This window comes from Rhinoderma darwinii, unplaced genomic scaffold (assembly GCF_050947455.1).
Source record: "Rhinoderma darwinii isolate aRhiDar2 unplaced genomic scaffold, aRhiDar2.hap1 Scaffold_2524, whole genome shotgun sequence".
NCBI classification, from domain to species: domain Eukaryota; kingdom Metazoa; phylum Chordata; class Amphibia; order Anura; family Rhinodermatidae; genus Rhinoderma; species Rhinoderma darwinii.
The window spans coordinates 14075-28783 of NW_027462820.1; the positions used below are offsets into that span (position 1 = coordinate 14075).

A 14709-nucleotide genomic window follows, 5' to 3' on the forward strand; every position below is an offset into this window, starting at 1 on the left:
CCGTGGTGCGGTTGACTTTTTATTATGTCGTTTAGATTTTTTTTCACAATAGATTAAATAGGACTATGGATTAAAGCATTTAACGTCAATGGCCATTCTAAGCTGAATGTGCCTGCTCTCGTCAGAACGCAGAAGTTACACAGCTTAAGGCCTCGCTAGTACCAGTGTGGGAGACTGTCTGGGAATCCGTGGTGCGGTTGAATTTTTATTATGTCGTTTAGATTTTGTTTCACAATCGATTAAAAAAGACTATGGATTAAAGCATTTAATGTCAATGGCCATTCTAAGCTGAATGTCCCTGCTCTCGTCAGATCGCAGAAGTTACACAGCTTATGGCCTCGCTAGTACCAGTGTGGGAGACTGTCTGGGAATCCGTGGTGCGGTTAACTTTTTATTATGTTGGTTAGATTTTGTTTCACAATAGATTAAATAGGACTATGGATTAAGGCTTTTAATGTCAATGGCCATTCTAAGCTGAATGTGACTGCTCTCGTCAGATCGCAGGAGTTACACAGCTTAAGGGTATGTTCACACGAGGGCGTCCGTTACGGCTGAAATTACGGGGATGTTTCAGCCTAAAAACATCCCCGTAATTTCAGTCGTACCGGCATGTGCAGGCGCTTGAACGCCGCGTCAATTACGGCCGTAATTAGCGCTGCTATTCATTGGAGTCAATGAATAGCGGCTCCAATTACGGCCAAAGAAGTGACAGGTCACTTCTTCTACGCGGGCGTCTATTTACGCGCCGTCATTTGACAGCGGCGCGTAAATATACGCCTCGTGTGAACAGACAAACGTCTGCCCATTGCTTTCAATGGGCAGATGTTTGTCAGCGCTATTGAGGCGCTATTTTCGGGCGTAATTCGGGGCAAAAACGCCCGATTTACGTCCGTAAATAGGCCGTGTGAACATACCCTTAGGCCTCGCTAGTACCAGTGTGGGAGACTGTCTGGGAATCCGTGGTGCGGTTGAATTTTTATTATGTCGTTTAGATTTTGTTTCACAATCGATTAAAAAAGACTATGGATTAAAGCATTTAAAGTCAATGGCCATTCTAAGCTGAATGTGCCTGCTCTCGTCAGATCGCAGAAGTTACACAGCTTAAGGCCTCGCTAGTACCAGTGTGGGAGACTGTCTGGGAATCCGTGGTGCGGTTGACTTTTTATTATGTCGTTTAGATTTTGTTTCACAATCGATTAAAAAGGACTATGGATTAAAGCATTTAATGTTAATGGCCATTCTAAGCTGAATGTGCCTGCTCTCGTTAGGTCGCAGAAGTTACACAGCTTAACGCCTCGCTAGAACCAGTGTGGGAGACTGTCTCGGAATCCGTGGTGCGGTTGAGTTTTTATTATGTCGTTTAGATTTTGTTTCACAATCGATTAAAAAGGACTATGGATTAAAGCCTTTAATCTCAATGGCCATTCTAAGCTGAATGTGCCTGCTCTCGTCAGAACGCAGAAGTTACATAGCTTAAGGCCTCGCTAGTACCAGTGTGGGAGACTGTCTAGGAATCCGTGGTGCGGTTGAATTTTTATTATGTTGTTTCGATTTTGTTTCACAATCGATTAAAAAGGACTATGGATTAAAGCATTTAATGTCAATGGCCATTCTAAGCTGAATGTCCCTGCTCTCGTCAGATCGCAGAAGTTACACAGCTTAAGGCCTCGCTAGTATCAGTGTGGGAGACTGTCTGGGAATCCGTGGTGCGGTTGACTTTTTATTATGTTGTTTAGATTTTGTTTCACAGTAGATTAAAAAGGACTATGGATTAAGGCTTTTAATGTCAATGGCCATTCTAAGCTGAATGTGCCTGCTCTCGTCAGATCGTAGAAGTTACACAGCTTAAGGCCTCGCTAGTACCAGTGTGGGAGACTGTCTGGGAATCCGTGGTGCGGTTGAATTTTTATTATGTCGTTTAGATTTTGTTTCACAATCGATTAAAAAGGACTATGGATTAAAGCATTTAACGTCAATGGCCATTCTAAGCTGAATGTGCCTGCTCTCGTCAGATCGCAGAAGTTACACAGCTTAAGGCCTCGCTAGTACCAGTGTGGGAGACTGTCTGGGAATCCGTGGTGCGGTTGACTTTTTATTATGTCGTTTAGATTTTGTTTCACAATCGATTAAAAAGGACTATGGATTAAAGCATTTCATGTCAATGGCCATTCTAAGCTGAATGTGCCTGCTCTCGTCAGATCGCAGAAGTTACACAGCTTAAGGCCTCGCTAGTACCAGTGTGAGAGACTGTCTGGGAATCCGTGGTGCGGTTGCCTTTTTATTATGTCGTTTAGATTTTGTTTCACAATCGATTAAAAAGGACTATGGATTAAAGCATTTCATGTCAATAGCCATTCTAAGCTGAATGTGCCTGCTCTCGTCAGATCGCAGAAGTTACACAGCTTAAGGCCTCGCTAGTACCTGTGTGGGAGACTGTCTGGGAATCCGTGGTGCGGTTGACTTTTTATTATTTCGTTTAGATTTTGTTTCACAATAGATTAAATAGGACTATGGATTAAAACATTTGACGTCAATGGCCATTCTAAGCTGAATGTGCCTGCTCTCGTCAGATCGCAGAAGTTACACAGCTTAACGCCTCGCTAGAACCAGTGTGGGAGACTGTCTGGGAATCCGTGGTGCGGTTGACTTTTTATTATGTCGTTTAGATTTTGTTTCACAATCGATTAAAAAGGACTATGGATTAAAGCATTTAATGTTAATGGCCATTCTAAGCTGAATGTGCCTACTCTTGTTAGATCGCAGAAGTTACACAGCTTAACGCCTCGCTAGTACCAGTGTGGGAGACTGTCTGGGAATCCGTGGTGCGGTTGACTTTTTATTATGTCGTTTAGATTTTTTTTCACAATAGATTAAATAGGACTATGGATTAAAGCATTTAACGTTAATGGCCATTCTAAGCTGAATGGGCCTGCTCTCGTCAGAACGTAGAAGTTACACAGCTTAAGGCCTCGCTAGTACCAGTGTGGGAGACTGTCTGGGAATCCGTGGTGCGGTTGAATTTTTATTATGTCGTTTAGATTTTGTTTCACAATCGATTAAAAAAGACTATGGATTAAAGCATTTAATGTCAATGGCCATTCTAAGCTGAATGTGCCTGCTCTCGTCAGATCGCAGAAGTTACACAGCGTAAGGCCTCGCTAGTACCAGTGTGGGAGACTGTCTGGGAATCTGTGGTGCGGTTGAATTTTTATTATGTCGTTTAGATTTTGTTTCACAATCGATTAAAAAAGACTATGGATTAAAGCATTTAATGTCAATGGCCATTCTAAGCTGAATGTGCCTGCTCTCGTCAGATCGCAGAAGTTACACAGCGTAAGGCCTCGCTAGTACCAGTGTGGGAGACTGTCTGGGAATCCGTGGTGCGGTTGACTTTTTATTATGTCGTTTAGATTTTGTTTCACAATCGATTAAAAAGGACTATGGATTAAAGCATTTAATATTAATGGCCATTCTAAGCTGAATGTGCCTGCTCTCGTTAGGTCGCAGAAGTTACACAGCTTAACGCCTCGCTAGAACCAGTGTGGGAGACTGTCTGGGAATCCGAGGTGCGGTTGACTTTTTATTATGTCGTTTAGATTTTGTTTCACAATCGATTAAAAAGGACTATGGATTAAAGCATTTAATGTTAATGGCCATTCTAAGCTGAATGTGCCTGCTCTCGTTAGATCGCAGAAGTTACACAGCTTAACGCCTCGCTAGTACCAGTGTGGGAGACTGTCTGGGAATCCGTGGTGCGGTTGACTTTTTATTATGTCGTTTAGATTTTGTTTCACAATCGATTAAAAAGGACTATGGATTAAAGCATTTAATGTTAATGGCCATTCTAAGCTGAATGTGCCTGCTCTCGTTAGATCGCAGAAGTTACACAGCTTAACGCCTCGCTAGAACCAGTGTGGGAGACTGTCTGGGAATCCGTGGTGCGGTTGATTTTTTTTATGTCGTTTAGATTTTGTTTCACAATCGATTAAAAAGGACTATGGATTAAAGCATTTAATGTTAATGGCCATTCTAAGCTGAATGTGCCTGCTCTTGTTAGATTGCAGAAGTTACACAGCTTAACGCCTCGCTAGTACCAGTGTGGGAGACTGTCTGGGAATCCGTGGTGCGGTTGACTTTTTATTATGTCGTTTAGAATTTTTTTCACAATAGATTAAATAGGACTATGGATTAAAGCATTTAACGTTAATGGCCATTCTAAGCTGAATGTGCCTGCTCTCGTCAGAACGCAGAAGTTACACAGCTTAAGGCCTCGCTAGTACCAGTGTGGGAGACTGTCTGGGAATCCGTGGTGCGGTTGAATTTTTATTATGTCGTTTAGATTTTGTTTCACAATCGATTAAAAAAGACTATGGATTAAAGCATTTAATGTCAATGGCCATTCTAAGCTGAATGTGCCTGCTCTCGTCAGATCGCAGAAGTTACACAGCTTAAGGCCTCGCTAGTACCAGTGTGGGAGACTGTCTGGGAATCCGTGGTGCGGTTGAATTTTTATTATGTCGTTTAGATTTTGTTTCACAATCGATTAAAAAAGACTATGGATTAAAGCATTTAATGTCAATGGCCATTCTAAGCTGAATGTGCCTGCTCTCGTCAGATCGCAGAAGTTACACAGCTTAAGGCCTCGCTAGTACCAGTGTGGGAGACTGTCTGGGAATCCGTGGTGCGGTTGACTTTTTATTATGTCGTTTAGATTTTGTTTCACAATCGATTAAAAAGGACTATGGATTAAAGCATTTAATGTTAATGGCCATTCTAAGCTGAATGTGCCTGCTCTCGTTAGGTCGCAGAAGTTACACAGCTTAACGCCTCGCTAGAACCAGTGTGGGAGACTGTCTGGGAATCCGAGGTGCGGTTGACTTTTTATTATGTCGTTAAGATTTTGTTTCACAATCGATTAAAAAGGACTATGGATTAAAGCATTTAATGTCAATGGCCATTCTAAGCTGAATGTGCCTGCTCTCGTTAGATCGCAAAAGTTACACAGCTTAACGCCTCGCTAGTATAAGTGTGGGAGACTATTTGGGAATCCGTGGTGCGGTTGAATTTTTATTATGTCGTTTAGATTTTGTTTCACAATCGATTAAAAAAGACTATGGATTAAAGCATTTAATGTCAATGGCCATTCTAAGCTGAATGTCCCTGCTCTCGTCAGATCGCAGAAGTTACACAGCTTAAGGCCTCGCTAGTACCAGTGTGGGAGACTGTCTGGGAATCCGTGGTGCGGTTGACTTTTTATTATGTTGTTTAGATTTTGTTTCACAATAGATTAAATAGGACTATGGATTAAGGCTTTTAATGTCAATGGCCATTCTAAGCTGAATGTGCCTGCTCTCGTCAGATCGCAGAAGTTACACAGCTTAAGGCCTCGCTAGTACCAGTGTGGGAGACTGTCTGGGAATCCGTGGTGCGGTTGACTTTTTATTATGTCGTTTAGATTTTGTTTCACAATCGATTAAAAAGGACTATGGATTAAAGCATTTAATGTCAATGGCCATTCTAAGCTGAATGTGCCTGCTCTCGTTAGATCGCAAAAGTTACACAGCTTAACGCCTCGCTAGTACCAGTGTGGGAGACTGTGTGGGAATCCGTGGTGCGGTTGACTTTTTATTATGTCGTTTAGATTTTGTTTCACAATAGATTAAATAGGACTATGGATTAAAACATTTAACGTCAATGGGCATTCTAAGCTGAATGTGCCTGCTCTTGTCAGAACGCAGAAGTTACACAGCTAAAGGCCTCACTAGTACCAGTGTGGGAGACTGTCTGGGAATCCATGGTGTGGTTGACTTTTTATTATGTTGTTTAGATTTTGTTTCACAATAGATTAAATAGGACTATGGATTAAGGCTTTTAATGTCAATGGCCATTCTAAGCTGAATGTGCCTGCTCTCGTCAGATTGCAGAAGTTACACAGCTTAAGGCCTCGCTAGTACCAGTGTGGGAGACTGTCTGGGAATCCGTGGTGCGGTTGACTTTTTATTATGTTGTTTAGATTTTGTTTCACAATAGATTAAATAGGACTATGGATTAAGGCTTTTAATGTCAATGGCCATTCTAAGCTGAATGTGCCTGCTCTCGTCAGATCGCAGAAGTTACACAGCTTAAGGCCTCGCTAGTACCAGTGTGGGAGACTGTCTGGGAATCCGTGGTGCGGTTGACTTTTTATTATGTCGTTTAGATTTTGTTTCACAATCGATTAAAAAGGACTATGGATTAAAGCATTTAATGTCAATGGCCATTCTAAGCTGAATGTGCCTGCTCTCGTTAGATCGCAAAAGTTACACAGCTTAACGCCTCGCTAGTACCAGTGTGGGAGACTGTGTGGGAATCCGTGGTGCGGTTGACTTTTTATTATGTCGTTTAGATTTTGTTTCACAATAGATTAAATAGGACTATGGATTAAAACATTTAACGTCAATGGGCATTCTAAGCTGAATGTGCCTGCTCTTGTCAGAACGCAGAAGTTACACAGCTAAAGGCCTCACTAGTACCAGTGTGGGAGACTGTCTGGGAATCCATGGTGTGGTTGACTTTTTATTATGTTGTTTAGATTTTGTTTCACAATAGATTAAATAGGACTATGGATTAAGGCTTTTAATGTCAATGGCCATTCTAAGCTGAATGTGCCTGCTCTCGTCAGATTGCAGAAGTTACACAGCTTAAGGCCTCGCTAGTACCAGTGTGGGAGACTGTCTGGGAATCCGTGGTGCGGTTGACTTTTTATTATGTCGTTTAGATTTTGTTTCACAATCGATTAAAAAGGACTATGGATTAAAGCATTTAATGTCAATGGCCATTCTAAGCTGAATGTGCCTGCTCTCGTTAGATGGCAGAAGTTACACAGCTTAACGCCTCGCTAGTACCAGTGTGGGAGACTGTCTGGGAATCCGTGGTGCGGTTGACTTTTTATTATGTCGTTTAGATTTTGTTTCACAATAGATTAAATAGGACTATGGATTAGAGCATTTAACGTCAATGGCCATTCTAAGCTGAATGTGCCTGCTCTCGTCAGATCGCAGAAGTTACACAGTTTAAGGCCTCGCTAGTATCAATGTGGGAGACTGTCTGGGAATCCGTGGTGCGGTTGACTTTTTATTATGTCGTTTAGATTTTGTTTCACAATCGATTAAAAAGGACTATGGATTAAAGCATTTAATGTCAATGGCCATTCTAAGCTGAATGTCCCTGCTCTCGTCAGATCGCAGAAGTTACACAGCTTAAGGCCTCGCTAGTACCAGTGTGGGAGACTGTCTGGGAATCCGTGGTGCGGTTGACTTTTTATTATGTCGTTTAGATTTTGTTTCACAATCGATTAAAAAGGACTATGGATTAAAGCATTTAATGTCAATGGCCATTCTAAGCTGAATGTGCCTGCTCTCATCAAATCGCAGAAGTTACACAGCTTAAGGCCTCGCTAGTACCAGTGTGGGAGACTGTCTGGGAATCCGTGGTGCGGTTGACTTTTTATTATGTCGTTTAGATTTTGTTTCACAATCGATTAAAAAGGACTATGGATTAAAGCATTTAATGTTAATGGCCATTCTAAGCTGAATGTGCCTGCTCTCGTTAGATCGCAAAAGTTACACAGCTTAACGCCTCGCTAGTACCAGTGTGGGAGACTATTTGGGAATCCGTGGTGCGGTTGAATTTTTATTATGTCGTTTAGATTTTGTTTCACAATCGATTAAAAAAGACTATGGATTAAAGCATTTAATGTCAATGGCCATTCTAAGCTGAATGTCCCTGCTCTCGTCAGATCGCAGAAGTTACACAGCTTAAGGCCTCGCTAGTACCAGTGTGGGAGACTGTCTGGGAATCCGTGGTGCGGTTGACTTTTTATTATGTTGTTTAGATTTTGTTTCACAATAGATTAAATAGGACTATGGATTAAGGCTTTTAATGTCAATGGCCATTTTAAGCTGAATGTGCCTGCTCTCGTCAGATCGCAGAAGTTACACAGCTTAAGGCCTCGCTAGTACCAGTGTGGGAGACTGTCTGGGAATCCGTGGTGCGGTTGACTTTTTATTATGTCGTTTAGATTTTGTTTCACAATCGATTAAAAAGGACTATGGATTAAAGCATTTAATGTCAATGGCCATTCTAAGCTGAATGTGCCTGCTCTCGTTAGATCGCAGAAGTTACACAGCTTAACGCCTCGCTAGTACCAGTGTGGGAGACTGTCTGGGAATCCGTGGTGCGGTTGACTTTTTATTATGTCGTTTAGATTTTTTTTCACAATAGATTAAATAGGACTATGGATTAAGGCTTTTAATGTCAATGGCCATTCTAAGCTGAATGTGCCTGCTCTCGTCAGATCGCAGAAGTTACACAGCTTAAGGCCTCGCTAGTACCAGTGTGGGAGACTGTCTGGGAATCCGTGGTGCGGTTGACTTTTTATTATGTCGTTTAGATTTTGTTTCACAATCGATTAAAAAGGACTATGGATTAAAGCATTTAATGTCAATGGCCATTCTAAGCTAAATGTGCCTGCTCTCGTTAGATCGCAGAAGTTACACAGCTTAACGCCTCGCTAGTACCAGTGTGGGAGACTGTGTGGGAATCCGTGGTGCGGTTGACTTTTTATTATGTCGTTTAGATTTTTTTTCACAATAGATTAAATAGGACTATGGATTAAAGCATTTAACGTCAATGGCCATTCTAAGCTGAATGTGCCTGCTCTCGTCAGAACGCAGAAGTTACACAGCTTAAGGCCTCGCTAGTACCAGTGTGGGAGACTGTCTGGGAATCCGTGGTGCGGTTGAATTTTTATTATGTCGTTTAGATTTTGTTTCACAATCGATTAAAAAAGACTATGGATTAAAGCATTTAATGTCAATGGCCATTCTAAGCTGAATGTCCCTGCTCTCGTCAGATCGCAGAAGTTACACAGCTTATGGCCTCGCTAGTACCAGTGTGGGAGACTGTCTGGGAATCCGTGGTGCGGTTAACTTTTTATTATGTTGGTTAGATTTTGTTTCACAATAGATTAAATAGGACTATGGATTAAGGCTTTTAATGTCAATGGCCATTCTAAGCTGAATGTGACTGCTCTCGTCAGATCGCAGGAGTTACACAGCTTAAGGGTATGTTCACACGAGGGCGTCCGTTACGGCTGAAATTACGGGGATGTTTCAGCCTAAAAACATCCCCGTAATTTCAGTCGTACCGGCATGTGCAGGCGCTTGAACGCCGCGTCAATTACGGCCGTAATTAGCGCTGCTATTCATTGGAGTCAATGAATAGCGGCTCCAATTACGGCCAAAGAAGTGACAGGTCACTTCTTCTACGCGGGCGTCTATTTACGCGCCGTCATTTGACAGCGGCGCGTAAATATACGCCTCGTGTGAACAGACAAACGTCTGCCCATTGCTTTCAATGGGCAGATGTTTGTCAGCGCTATTGAGGCGCTATTTTCGGGCGTAATTCGGGGCAAAAACGCCCGATTTACGTCCGTAAATAGGCCGTGTGAACATACCCTTAGGCCTCGCTAGTACCAGTGTGGGAGACTGTCTGGGAATCTGTGGTGCGGTTGACTTTTTATTATGTCGTTTAGATTTTGTTTCACAATCGATTAAAAAGGACTATGGATTAAAGCATTTAATGTCACTGGCCATTCTAAGCTGAATGTGCCTGCTCTCGTTAGATGGCAGAAGTTACACAGCTTAACGCCTCGCTAGTACCAGTGTGGGAGACTGTCTGGGAATCCGTGGTGCGGTTGACTTTTTATTATGTCGTTTAGATTTTGTTTCACAATAGATTAAATAGGACTATGGATTAGAGCATTTAACGTCAATGGCCATTCTAAGCTGAATGTGCCTGCTCTCGTCAGATCGCAGAAGTTACACAGTTTAAGGCCTCGCTAGTATCAATGTGGGAGACTGTCTGGGAATCCGTGGTGCGGTTGACTTTTTATTATGTCGTTTAGATTTTGTTTCACAATCGATTAAAAAGGACTATGGATTAAAGCATTTAATGTCAATGGCCATTCTAAGCTGAATGTCCCTGCTCTCGTCAGATCGCAGAAGTTACACAGCTTAAGGCCTCGCTAGTACCAGTGTGGGAGACTGTCTGGGAATCCGTGGTGCGGTTGACTTTTTATTATGTCGTTTAGATTTTGTTTCACAATCGATTAAAAAGGACTATGGATTAAAGCATTTAATGTCAATGGCCATTCTAAGCTGAATGTGCCTGCTCTCATCAAATCGCAGAAGTTACACAGCTTAAGGCCTCGCTAGTACCAGTGTGGGAGACTGTCTGGGAATCCGTGGTGCGGTTGACTTTTTATTATGTCGTTTAGATTTTGTTTCACAATCGATTAAAAAGGACTATGGATTAAAGCATTTAATGTCAATGGCCATTCTAAGCTGAATGTCCCTGCTCTCGTCAGATCGCACAAGTTACACAGCTTAAAGGCATGGTGTTACCCGAAAAACATGTTTTTTTTTTTTTAATTAAACATTTAGTGTGTGGGTGATTAAACATTGTTCAAATTTTTTTTATTTTTTTCACGAGTCAGGAAATATTATAAATTATTTCTAATTTATAATACTACCCATTTTTGGTCACTAGATGGAGCTATTTCCCAAAATTGCAGCATTGCAACATTGGGTTAAAAGCTCTCGCTCTAGTGAGCTCTCAGCATCCCCCCCTCCTTTATCCTGGCTAGTGCCGGGATAAACGAGGGGTTTGAACGGTGTAACCTCCTACACTGTGTGTCGCCATTTTTTGAGCTAACACACAGCGTAGTAGGTTTACATACAGTAGTAAACACACACAAACACGAACATACATTGAAATCTCTTACCTGCTCCTGCCGCCGCGGCTCCCTCCGGCCCGTCCGCTCCGTTTGCTGCCGCTGGTCCAAGTGCACAAATCCGGAAGCCGCGACCGGAAGTAGTAATATTACTGTCCGGCCGCGACTTCCGGTCCACAGGAAAATGGCGCCGGACGGCGCCAATTTCGAATTGGACTGTGTGGGAGCGGCGCATGCGCAGTTCCCACACAGACGCCGTACACAGAAGTCAATGGGACGGGAGCCGTTCGCAGTCCCTATGGGACTGTGGCTGCCGTATTCCATGTCTGTATGTGTCGTTAATCGACACAGACAGAAATGGAACAAAAAATGGCAGCCCCCATAGGGAAGAAAAAGTGAAAAAATAGAAAAAAGTAACACACAAACACACAAATAAATAAAAACGTTTTTAATAAAACACTAACATAAAACTGACATGAAAAAAAAAATTTTGGTGACACTATTCCTTTAAGGCCTCGCTAGTACCAGTGTGGGAGACTGTCTGGGAATCTGTGGTGCGGTTGACTTTTTATTATGTCGTTTAGATTTTGTTTCACAATCGATTAAAAAGGACTATGGATTAAAGCATTTAATGTCAATGGCCATTCTAAGCTGAATGTGCCTGCTCTCGTCAGATCGCAGAAGTTACACAGCTTAAGGCCTCGCTAGTACCAGTGTGGGAGACTGTCTGGGAATCCGTGGTGCGGTTGACTTTTTATTATGTTGTTTAGATTTAGTTTCACAATCGATTAAAAAAGACTATGGATTAAAGCATTTAATGTCAATGGCCATTCTAAGCTGAATGTGCTTGCTCTTGTCAGATCGCAGAAGTTACAGAGCTTAAGGCCTCGCTAGTACCAGTGTGGGAGACTGTCTGGGAATCCGTGGTGCGGTTGCCTTTTTATTATGTCGTTTAGATTTTGTTTCACAATCGATTAAAAAGGACTATGGATTAAAGCATTTAATGTTAATGGCCATTCTAAGCTGAATGTGCCTGCTCTCGTTAGATCGCAGAAGTTACACAGCTTAACGCCTCGCTAGAACCAGTGTGGGAGACTGTCTGGGAATCCGTGGTGTGGTTGACTTTTTATTATGTCGTTTAGATTTTGTTTCACAATCGATTAAAAAGGACTATGGATTAAAGCATTTAACGTCAATGGCCATTCTAAGCTGAATGTCCCTGCTCTCGTCAGATCGCAGAAGTTACACAGCTTATGGCCTCGCTAGTACCAGTGTGGGAGACTGTCTGGGAATCCGTGGTGCGGTTAACTTTTTATTATGTTGGTTAGATTTTGTTTCACAATAGATTAAATAGGACTATGGATTAAGGCTTTTAATGTCAATGGCCATTCTAAGCTGAATGTGACTGCTCTCGTCAGATCGCAGGAGTTACACAGCTTAAGGTTATGTTCACACGAGGGCGTCCGTTACGGCTGAAATTACGGGGATGTTTCAGCCTGAAAACATCCCCGTAATTTCAGTCGTACCGGCATGTGCAGGCGCTTGAACGCCGCGTCAATTACGGCCGTAATTAGCGCTGCTATTCATTGGAGTCAATGAATAGCGGCTCCAATTACGGCCAAAGAAGTGACAGGTCACTTCTTCTACGCGGGCGTCTATTTACGCGCCGTCATTTGACAGCGGCGCGTAAATATACGCCTCGTGTGAACAGACAAACGTCTGCCCATTGCTTTCAATGGGCAGATGTTTGTCAGCGCTATTGAGGCGCTATTTTCGGGCGTAATTCGGGGCAAAAACGCCCGATTTACGTCCGTAAATAGGCCGTGTGAACATACCCTTAGGCCTCGCTAGTACCAGTGTGGGAGACTGTCTGGGAATCTGTGGTGCGGTTGACTTTTTATTATGTCGTTTAGATTTTGTTTCACAATCGATTAAAAAGGACTATGGATTAAAGCATTTAATGTCACTGGCCATTCTAAGCTGAATGTGCCTGCTCTCGTTAGATGGCAGAAGTTACACAGCTTAACGCCTCGCTAGTACCAGTGTGGGAGACTGTCTGGGAATCCGTGGTGCGGTTGACTTTTTATTATGTCGTTTAGATTTTGTTTCACAATAGATTAAATAGGACTATGGATTAGAGCATTTAACGTCAATGGCCATTCTAAGCTGAATGTGCCTGCTCTCGTCAGATCGCAGAAGTTACACAGTTTAAGGCCTCGCTAGTATCAATGTGTGAGACTGTCTGGGAATCCGTGGTGCGGTTGACTTTTTATTATGTCGTTTAGATTTTGTTTCACAATCGATTAAAAAGGACTATGGATTAAAGCATTTAATGTCAATGGCCATTCTAAGCTGAATGTCCCTGCTCTCGTCAGATCGCAGAAGTTACACAGCTTAAGGCCTCGCTAGTACCAGTGTGGGAGACTGTCTGGGAATCCGTGGTGCGGTTGACTTTTTATTATGTCGTTTAGATTTTGTTTCACAATCGATTAAAAAGGACTATGGATTAAAGCATTTAATGTCAATGGCCATTCTAAGCTGAATGTGCCTGCTCTCATCAAATCGCAGAAGTTACACAGCTTAAGGCCTCGCTAGTACCAGTGTGGGAGACTGTCTGGGAATCCGTGGTGCGGTTGACTTTTTATTATGTCGTTTAGATTTTGTTTCACAATCGATTAAAAAGGACTATGGATTAAAGCATTTAATGTCAATGGCCATTCTAAGCTGAATGTCCCTGCTCTCGTCAGATCGCACAAGTTACACAGCTTAAAGGCATGGTGTTACCCGAAAAACATGTTTTTTTTTTTTTAATTAAACATTTAGTGTGTGGGTGATTAAACATTGTTCAAATTTTTTTTATTTTTTTCACGAGTCAGGAAATATTATAAATTATTTCTAATTTATAATACTACCCATTTTTGGTCACTAGATGGAGCTATTTCCCAAAATTGCAGCATTGCAACATTGGGTTAAAAGCTCTCGCTCTAGTGAGCTCTCAGCATCCCCCCCTCCTTTATCCTGGCTAGTGCCGGGATAAACGAGGGGTTTGAACGGTGTAACCTCCTACACTGTGTGTCGCCATTTTTTGAGCTAACACACAGCGTAGTAGGTTTACATACAGTAGTAAACACACACAAACACGAACATACATTGAAATCTCTTACCTGCTCCTGCCGCCGCGGCTCCCTCCGGCCCGTCCGCTCCGTTTGCTGCCGCTGGTCCAAGTGCACAAATCCGGAAGCCGCGACCGGAAGTAGTAATATTACTGTCCGGCCGCGACTTCCGGTCCACAGGAAAATGGCGCCGGACGGCGCCAATTTCGAATTGGACTGTGTGGGAGCGGCGCATGCGCAGTTCCCACACAGACGCCGTACACAGAAGTCAATGGGACGGGAGCCGTTCGCAGTCCCTATGGGACTGTGGCTGCCGTATTCCATGTCTGTATGTGTCGTTAATCGACACAGACAGAAATGGAACAAAAAATGGCAGCCCCCATAGGGAAGAAAAAGTGAAAAAATAGAAAAAAGTAACACACAAACACACAAATAAATAAAAACGTTTTTAATAAAACACTAACATAAAACTGACATGAAAAAAAAATTTTGGTGACACTATTCCTTTAAGGCCTCGCTAGTACCAGTGTGGGAGACTGTCTGGGAATCCGTGGTGCGGTTGACTTTTTATTATGTCGTTTAGATTTTGTTTCACAATCGATTAAAAAGGACTATGGATTAAAGCATTTAATGTCAATGGCCATTCTAAGCTGAATGTGCCTGCTCTCGTCAGATCGCAGAAGTTACACAGCTTAAGGCCTCGCTAGTACCAGTGTGGGAGACTGTCTGGGAATCCGTGGTGCGGTTGAATTTTTATTATGTCGTTTAGATTTTGTTTCACAATCGATTAAAAAGGACTATGGATTAAAGCATTTAATGTCA

General features: G+C 42.5%; 40 pseudogenes; all 40 read left to right on the forward strand.

The window, feature by feature from the left end:
- The first annotated feature begins 84 nt into the window (after positions 1–84).
- Positions 85–203, forward strand: LOC142703100 (5S ribosomal RNA; annotated as a pseudogene).
- Positions 204–270: 67 nt separating this feature from the next.
- Positions 271–389, forward strand: LOC142703045 (5S ribosomal RNA; annotated as a pseudogene).
- Positions 390–1041: 652 nt separating this feature from the next.
- Positions 1042–1160, forward strand: LOC142703077 (5S ribosomal RNA; annotated as a pseudogene).
- A 253-nt stretch (positions 1161–1413) lies between these two features.
- LOC142703034 (5S ribosomal RNA) lies at positions 1414–1532 on the forward strand (annotated as a pseudogene).
- A 67-nt stretch (positions 1533–1599) lies between these two features.
- Positions 1600–1718, forward strand: LOC142703122 (5S ribosomal RNA; annotated as a pseudogene).
- A 67-nt stretch (positions 1719–1785) lies between these two features.
- LOC142703032 (5S ribosomal RNA) lies at positions 1786–1904 on the forward strand (annotated as a pseudogene).
- Positions 1905–1971: 67 nt separating this feature from the next.
- LOC142703078 (5S ribosomal RNA) lies at positions 1972–2090 on the forward strand (annotated as a pseudogene).
- A 67-nt stretch (positions 2091–2157) lies between these two features.
- LOC142703039 (5S ribosomal RNA) lies at positions 2158–2276 on the forward strand (annotated as a pseudogene).
- Positions 2277–2343: 67 nt separating this feature from the next.
- LOC142703087 (5S ribosomal RNA) lies at positions 2344–2462 on the forward strand (annotated as a pseudogene).
- A 439-nt stretch (positions 2463–2901) lies between these two features.
- On the forward strand, positions 2902–3020 carry LOC142703069 (5S ribosomal RNA; annotated as a pseudogene).
- A 67-nt stretch (positions 3021–3087) lies between these two features.
- On the forward strand, positions 3088–3206 carry LOC142703055 (5S ribosomal RNA; annotated as a pseudogene).
- A 67-nt stretch (positions 3207–3273) lies between these two features.
- Positions 3274–3392, forward strand: LOC142703121 (5S ribosomal RNA; annotated as a pseudogene).
- Positions 3393–3645: 253 nt separating this feature from the next.
- On the forward strand, positions 3646–3764 carry LOC142703051 (5S ribosomal RNA; annotated as a pseudogene).
- A 438-nt stretch (positions 3765–4202) lies between these two features.
- LOC142703119 (5S ribosomal RNA) lies at positions 4203–4321 on the forward strand (annotated as a pseudogene).
- Positions 4322–4388: 67 nt separating this feature from the next.
- Positions 4389–4507, forward strand: LOC142703111 (5S ribosomal RNA; annotated as a pseudogene).
- A 67-nt stretch (positions 4508–4574) lies between these two features.
- Positions 4575–4693, forward strand: LOC142703080 (5S ribosomal RNA; annotated as a pseudogene).
- A 439-nt stretch (positions 4694–5132) lies between these two features.
- On the forward strand, positions 5133–5251 carry LOC142703090 (5S ribosomal RNA; annotated as a pseudogene).
- Positions 5252–5318: 67 nt separating this feature from the next.
- Positions 5319–5437, forward strand: LOC142703083 (5S ribosomal RNA; annotated as a pseudogene).
- Positions 5438–5504: 67 nt separating this feature from the next.
- Positions 5505–5623, forward strand: LOC142703071 (5S ribosomal RNA; annotated as a pseudogene).
- A 253-nt stretch (positions 5624–5876) lies between these two features.
- LOC142703107 (5S ribosomal RNA) lies at positions 5877–5995 on the forward strand (annotated as a pseudogene).
- Positions 5996–6062: 67 nt separating this feature from the next.
- Positions 6063–6181, forward strand: LOC142703084 (5S ribosomal RNA; annotated as a pseudogene).
- Positions 6182–6248: 67 nt separating this feature from the next.
- Positions 6249–6367, forward strand: LOC142703073 (5S ribosomal RNA; annotated as a pseudogene).
- Positions 6368–6620: 253 nt separating this feature from the next.
- Positions 6621–6739, forward strand: LOC142703108 (5S ribosomal RNA; annotated as a pseudogene).
- A 253-nt stretch (positions 6740–6992) lies between these two features.
- On the forward strand, positions 6993–7111 carry LOC142703025 (5S ribosomal RNA; annotated as a pseudogene).
- A 67-nt stretch (positions 7112–7178) lies between these two features.
- LOC142703091 (5S ribosomal RNA) lies at positions 7179–7297 on the forward strand (annotated as a pseudogene).
- Positions 7298–7364: 67 nt separating this feature from the next.
- On the forward strand, positions 7365–7483 carry LOC142703114 (5S ribosomal RNA; annotated as a pseudogene).
- A 253-nt stretch (positions 7484–7736) lies between these two features.
- LOC142703094 (5S ribosomal RNA) lies at positions 7737–7855 on the forward strand (annotated as a pseudogene).
- Positions 7856–7922: 67 nt separating this feature from the next.
- Positions 7923–8041, forward strand: LOC142703103 (5S ribosomal RNA; annotated as a pseudogene).
- Positions 8042–8108: 67 nt separating this feature from the next.
- LOC142703033 (5S ribosomal RNA) lies at positions 8109–8227 on the forward strand (annotated as a pseudogene).
- Positions 8228–8294: 67 nt separating this feature from the next.
- LOC142703085 (5S ribosomal RNA) lies at positions 8295–8413 on the forward strand (annotated as a pseudogene).
- Positions 8414–8666: 253 nt separating this feature from the next.
- LOC142703101 (5S ribosomal RNA) lies at positions 8667–8785 on the forward strand (annotated as a pseudogene).
- Positions 8786–8852: 67 nt separating this feature from the next.
- Positions 8853–8971, forward strand: LOC142703046 (5S ribosomal RNA; annotated as a pseudogene).
- An 838-nt stretch (positions 8972–9809) lies between these two features.
- LOC142703027 (5S ribosomal RNA) lies at positions 9810–9928 on the forward strand (annotated as a pseudogene).
- Positions 9929–9995: 67 nt separating this feature from the next.
- On the forward strand, positions 9996–10114 carry LOC142703095 (5S ribosomal RNA; annotated as a pseudogene).
- A 67-nt stretch (positions 10115–10181) lies between these two features.
- Positions 10182–10300, forward strand: LOC142703116 (5S ribosomal RNA; annotated as a pseudogene).
- A 1107-nt stretch (positions 10301–11407) lies between these two features.
- Positions 11408–11526, forward strand: LOC142703086 (5S ribosomal RNA; annotated as a pseudogene).
- Positions 11527–11965: 439 nt separating this feature from the next.
- Positions 11966–12084, forward strand: LOC142703049 (5S ribosomal RNA; annotated as a pseudogene).
- Positions 12085–13108: 1024 nt separating this feature from the next.
- On the forward strand, positions 13109–13227 carry LOC142703096 (5S ribosomal RNA; annotated as a pseudogene).
- Positions 13228–13294: 67 nt separating this feature from the next.
- LOC142703118 (5S ribosomal RNA) lies at positions 13295–13413 on the forward strand (annotated as a pseudogene).
- Positions 13414–14519: 1106 nt separating this feature from the next.
- LOC142703112 (5S ribosomal RNA) lies at positions 14520–14638 on the forward strand (annotated as a pseudogene).
- The last annotated feature ends 71 nt before the right edge of the window (positions 14639–14709 follow it).